The 6,813-nt window shown below is 53.7% G+C and overlaps 1 protein-coding gene across 1 annotated transcript in view; it reads left to right on the top strand.

Annotated features, from left to right (window-relative positions):
* LOC119965812 (zinc finger CCCH domain-containing protein 13-like) overlaps positions 1 to 6,813 on the top strand; it is a 29,314-nt gene that overhangs the window by 1,569 nt on the left and 20,932 nt on the right. The window lies entirely within an intron of this gene.

Here is a 6,813-nt window from a genome sequence, read left to right as displayed (position 1 = left end):
CAGATGCTGGTGATTGGGGGGCACCATGTGAAACGCATTCATGGAACATAGAACATAGAACATAGAACAGTACAGCACAGAACAGGCCCTTCAGCCCTCGATGTTGTGCCGAGCAATGATCACCCTACTCAAACCCACGTATCCCCCTATACCCGTAACCCAACAACCCCCCCTTAACCTTACATTTTAGGACACTACGGGCAATTTAGCACGACCAATCCACCTAACCCGCACATCTTTGGACTGTGGGAGGAAACTGGAGCACCCGGAGGAAACCCACGCACACACGGGGAGGACGTGCAGACTCCGCACAGACAGTGACCCAGCCAGGAATCGAACCTGGGACCCTGGAGCTGTGAAGCATTTATGCTAACCACCATGCTACCGTGCTGCCCATTCAATATTTTTTTCCAATAAATACGATGACCGGCGATGAGAGACAAACTGTGGTTTTGCTAACGGACTGTAGAGGGCACGCCTACAGTCTGATAAAGAGCCTGCCTCACCCAGACCCCCAATGTTCCCGCTGTTTGCCATCCTGGTGACCCCAGTGGGGGTGAATTTTGACTCCAAACCACCGCTCATTGTGCGCCGCTTCCAGTTCCACACGGCTGCTCAGGCAGACAATGCTATCGTGACACCCTCACATCCTCTGGCAGCGTGTTCCAGGCACCCAGCACTCTGTGAGAAACCTACCCTGCTCATCTCCCTTAACCTTTCCCCCTCTCACCTTGAACCTGTGCCCCTGTGTAACTGACACTTCCACCCTGGGGAAAAGCCTCTGACTGTCCACCCTGTCTGTGCCTCTCAGAATTCTGTAGACCTCTATCAGGTCTCCTGTCAGAATCAGCCTTTCCCTGGAAAAAATAGTGGGAACTTCAAATGCCTGTGCCGACCATGCTGCCCGACTGAACTAAAATCTTCTACACTTCCGGGATCCGTATCCCTCTATTCCCATCCTATTCATGTATTTGTCAAGATGCCCCTTAAATGTCACTATCGTCCCTGCTTCCACCACCTCCTCCGGCAGCGAGTTCCAGGCACCCATTGCCCCCTGTGTAAAAAATTTAAACCTTAATCACCTTAAACCTATGCCCCCTAGTAATTGACCCCTCTACCCTGGGGAAAAGTCTCTGACTATCCACTCTGTCTAAGCCCCTCTATCAGGTCGCCCCTCAACCTCCGTCGTTCCAGTGAGAACAAACCGAGTTTATTCAACCGCTCCTCATAGCTAATGACCTCCATACCAGGCAACATCCTGGTAAATCTCTTCTGCACCCTCTCTAAAGCCTCCACATCCTTCTGGTAGTGTGGCGACCAGAATTGATCACTATACTCCAAGTGTGGTCTAAGGTTCTATACAGCTGTGTGGTAAACCACTGTTACACCTGTATTAGAAAGGTAGGACCTGTACTACAGGTTCGCCGGTAGCCCCTGCCTGCTGGCTCCGCCCAGTAGGAGGAGTATAAACATGCGTGTCCTCTATTCAGCAACCATTTCGCCAGCTGCTGTGGGAGGCCACACATCTTAGAGCAATAAAGCCTCAGTTGCATCCAGTCATAATATATATACAAGTATATGATGGTGCACAGACAGACATTGATTGACACACAGGATGACCAATTAACACACACAACACAGCAGCCAATCACCAGACAGGACACGGCCACTATAAAGCCAGAGGGCACTAGTTTTCCCGCTCTCTCGGGAAGCAGCCTCTGAGACAGTCAGAGCCCGTGAGCAACAACACGAACACCCACCATGTGGTAGTCAGTTAGTCTGGTCAGGTTAGCCTCAGATCTCCAGTCAACTCAGCACAGTGTCAACCCACAGTTCAAGTATGTATGATAGTTGGTAATTCAATAAAATAGAGTTGCATTTCTCCAAGTGTTGGAAGCCTGTCTCTCTCACTGCTGCAGTAACCGCAGTCCTCGCAGACCCAGCTTACTCAACACATCATGGTACCAGTGCGTGATGTTAGAGGTTGACGGCCCTACCCTGAGATAGTCTGCCTTTGACCAGCGATCAGCCATCCGGTAATATGGACAGCGTCCGCCCTCCCCCGCTGCTCCGCATCGCCGGCAACCTCGGTGCCAACTGGAAGATATTTAAGCAAACGTTTCAGCTGTATCTTGAAGCCACCGACCTCGAAGCCGCATCGGATGCCAGGAAGATCGCTCTCTTCCTTTCTACAGCCGGGGACCACGCTATCCACATCTTTAACTCCCTCACCTTTGCTGAAGGTGAGGACAAGTCCAAGTTCAAAACATTCCTGCTGAAGTTCGACAGCCACTGTGACATCGAAGGCAACGAGAACTTTGAACACTGTGTTCCAGCAGAGGCTGCAGGGTAAGGATGAACCTTTTCAATCCTTCTTAACCCATCTCCATATCCTCGTGCAATCCTGCAACTACGGTTCCACTTCCGTATCCTCGCACAATCCTGTAACTACGGCTCCACTTCCGACTCCATGATCCACGACCAGATCGTTTTCGGGGTCCACTCCGACCCCCTTCGCCAGCAGCTCCTTAAACTAAAGCAGCTCACACTCACCATCGCCATCGAGACCTGCGTCCTACATGAACATGCTAATAACCAGTACTCCCATATCAAGGCGGCAGGGACGGCGCGGCAAGGCCCCCACGATGCGGAATGGGTGCAGACCGTAAAACAGCTCCAGGGCCTGAGTCTGGATGAGGGCAGCCATTTCACGCCCTTTTCCCGGGCTCCTACGCACGCATGCAACGACCGAGGGGACGGCGAGACCGAGGACCGAACTGCGTAGGTGCGCACATCGTTCGACCGCACCGCGCATGCGCGGTGGCGCAGGGAGGGTCCTGACGTCAGCGCCATGACGTGCAACAACTGTGGCTCCTCCCACTTAAAGCGGCAATGTCCCACAAAATCTCGACAGTCTCTAGTGTGGCAAGCTTGGCCACTACGCAGTCCTGTGCAGATCTGCTCAACTGCCCACCACACATCGATCCCAGCCGCAGCGCAGGAACGTCCGGTCAGTGCAGCAACCCGTTGCAGACTCCGACTCCGACATGGTTCCAGATTCCGACACCGAGGCTCTCACATCCCCATTCCGGGTGGGCATCATCACCAAGCATACGATGCTTTCCTCAAGAAAGGTCAAGCCCCTCCCAGCGATGAGCATTGATCCGAACGATGAGTGGTGTGCCACCCTTACGGTCAACAAATCTCGCATACGCTTCAGGCTGGACACCGGCGCTTCAGCCAACCTCATTGCGCAGTCTGACCTGGATACCGTCCATGTCAAGCCGACCATCCTTCCATCCGCCTGCCAGCTTCTCAACTACAATGGCAATACCATTGCTGCCAGTAGGTCATGCCAACTTGTGGTATCGTACTGTTCCTTAAGAGCTACCCTGCGCTTCAAAATTGTGGGGTCCAACAAAGCTTCCTTGCTCGGTGCTCAGGCCTGCAAAATCCTGAATCTTGTGCAGCGGGTTCATTCCATGTCGCCCGCTGAGGCATCAGCCTCACCGGATGCCAACTTCCAAACACAATTAAAGGACATCATTGCACGATACCACAGCGTCTTCGAGGGTATGGGCACACTCCCCTACACGTACAAAATTATTTTGAAACCGAATGCCACGCCTGTGGTCCATGCACCGGGCCGGGTGCCGGCGCCCCTTAAGGACCGCCTCAAGCAGCAGCTGCAAGACCCCCAGGACCAGGGCGTCATTTCTAAGGTCACGGAACCCACGGACTGGGTTAGCTCCATGGTCTGTATCAAAAAACCGTCAGGGGAACTGCGTATTTGTGTCGACCTCAAAGATTTGAACCGTAACATCATGAGGGAACCCTACCCTATCCCAAAGCGCGAAGAGCTCACCAGCGATATGGCTCACGCCAAGTTTTTCACAAACTTGGACGCCCCCAAGGGGTTTTGGCAGATACAACTTGATGCATCCAGTCGGAAGCTCTGCACATTTAACACCCCGTTTGGTCGGTATTGTGACAACCGGATGCCGTTTGGCATCATCTCAGCCTCGGAGGTGTTCCACCGAATAATGGAGCAGATGGTGGAGGGCATCGAGGGGGTGCGAGTGTACGTCAATGACATCATTGTCTGGTCCACGGGTCCGCAGGAACACATCGATCGATTCAAGCGAGTGTTCCAGAGGATCCACGAGCATGGCCTCCGACTCAACAGAGCCAAATGCTCGTTCGGTCAAGCAGAAATAAAGTTCCTCGGCGACCACATTTCGCAGGTCGGTGTGCAGCCAGATGCAGATAAGGTGTCGCCGATCAGCGCTATGAAGACCCCGGAGGACAAGAAGGCGGTTCTCCGCTTCCTGGGGATGGTCAACTTCCTTGGGAAGTTTATCCCCAACCTTGCATCCCACACCACAGCTCCCCGCAATCTTGTAAAGAAAAACACCGACTTCCAGTGGCTCCCCGCTCATGAGTGAGAGTGGCGTGAACTCAGGGCGAAACTCACCAAGGCCCCGGTACTGGCATTCTTCGACTCTGCAAAGGAGATGAAGATCTCCACTGACGCAAGCCAGGCTGGCATTGGGGCAGTACTCCTCCAGCGCGATGAATCCCCCTCCTGGGCCCCAGTCGCATCTGCATCTCAAGCCATGACACCTACTGAGCAGCGATATGCTCAAATCGAGAAAGAGTGTCTGGGTCTCCTCACGGGGATTGACAAATTCCATGACTATGTGTATGGACTCCCCACGTTTACGGTCGGAACGGACCACAGGCCACTGGTTCACATCATACAGAAGGACATCAACGATATGATGCCACGGCTGCAACGCATCCTCCTCAAGCTCAGACACAATGATTTCGAACTTGTCTACACCCCGGGCAAGGAGCTCATTGTGCCCGATGCACTCTCTCGCTCCATCACCACACCGTGCGAGGAGCTCATTGTGCCCGATGCACTCTCTCGCTCCATCACCACACCGTGCAAGGAGCTCATTGTGCCCGATGCACTCTCTCGCTCCATCACCACCCCAGGCAAGGAGCTCATTGTGGCCGATGCACTCTCTCGCTCCATCACCACCCCGGGCAAGGAGCTCATTGTGACCGATGCACTCTCTCGCTCCATTACCACACCGTGCAAGGAGCTCATTGTGCCCGATGCACTCTCTCGCTCCATCACCGCACCGTGCAAGGAGCTCATTGTGCCCGATGCACTCTCTCGCTCCATCACCACACCGTGCGAGCAGTCGGACTTCGCCTGCCAGATCAATGCCCATGTTGAGTTCTGCGCATCCAACTTTCCCGCCACTGACGAAGAGTCGTCCGGATTCGTTGTGAAACAGCCAAGGATCCCCTGCTCCAACGGGTCATGCGCCATCTCACAGACGGGTGACAAAACGGCCAGTGCCCACAGTTCTACAACATAAAAGACGATCTGGCAGTGGTCGATGGCATTCTGTTGAAATTGGACAGAATCGTCATACCACAGAGTATGCGAGAGCTCGTCCTTGGCCACGAGGGTCACCTGGGGGTGGAAAAGCATAGCCGACGAGGCCGAGATGCAGTGTACTGGCCTGGCATCAATCAGGACATCGCCAATACTGTCCTCAATAGCCCAACGTGCCAACGGTTCCAACCGGCTCAGCTGAGACTGTGTAGCCACATGAACTGGTGTCATCTCCATGGACCAAGGTTGGTATTGATCTCTTCCACACAAAAGGCCGGGACAACGTCCTCATTGTGGATTATTTCTCTAACTGCCCCGAGGTGGTCAGACTGATTGGCCTCACATCAGCAACAGTTATCAGGGCATGCAAAGAGACCTTTGCCCATCATGACATTCCACTTACGGTCATGACTGATAATGGCCCCGTGCTTCTTCAGCCAGGAGTGGAAGGATTTTGCCCGACGGTACAATTTCATGCACGTCACCTCGAGCCCCCACTACCCCCAATCAAATGGGAAAGCTGAAAGGGGGGGTACACAGTGTCAAACGACTCCTGTGTAAAGCGGCTGATTCGGGTTCAGACTTTAACCTGACACGTTAGCCTACAGGGCGACTCCCTTGTCCGCTGGCCTGTCCCCAGCACAGCTGCTAATGAACCGCACACTACGGACGATAGTGCCGGCTATCCACATCCCGGACCTTGGCAATTTCCCGGTCCTGCAAAGAATGGAACAGTCTCGGGCCCAATGCAAGTCGGGGTATGGCTCCCACGCCGCTGATCTCCCTGCTCTGGTCCCTACTGACCGAGTTGGTGTTCAGCTACCTGACAGTGGCTGGTCAGCTACAGCTATGGTGGGCAAGCAAGTGGCCCCCAGATCATTTCTTTTTTTATATATAAATGATTTTATTGGGTTTTTGAACAAGGTATAATTACCATTATGTAGACAGAATAAGAAACATAATATACACATATTTAGAAGAGAAGGGCTCACCCCAACATAGAATACAATAAAATATGAAATAGGCTAACTGGTGGGGTATTGTGCACCAGCTCGACAGCGGCAACTCTGTACATCTGGCTGAATTATTTACACCACGTACGTACGCGACTGTTTGCGGGGGGGTGGGGTGGGGGGAAGGGGGGCAGGGGTGGCGGGGATTGGAGGGTGGGGGCAAATATACATTTGGGTGCCGGGGAGATGATTACAGTGTGCGATACTTGGCTGTGTTGTGTGCTGTTGTCGCCTGCTTCTCCCGGACGGTTCTCGCTGCCGTCCCCCGCTCGCCTCCGCTTCTGCTGCTCCTCCCGTCCTCCGTCTTTAATTTCCTCGTTCCCCGCTCCTGGAGATGTCACGCACGGTTTGGCATCCCGTGCCTTCCTTCCGGCTCCCGCTTCCCTG

The sequence above is a fragment of the Scyliorhinus canicula genome, chromosome 1 (genome assembly GCF_902713615.1).
Source record: "Scyliorhinus canicula chromosome 1, sScyCan1.1, whole genome shotgun sequence".
In the NCBI taxonomy this organism is placed as follows: Eukaryota; Metazoa; Chordata; class Chondrichthyes; order Carcharhiniformes; family Scyliorhinidae; genus Scyliorhinus; species Scyliorhinus canicula.
Note: the sequence above shows the minus strand (reverse complement) of the source record. Positions and strands in the feature narration are given on the sequence as shown.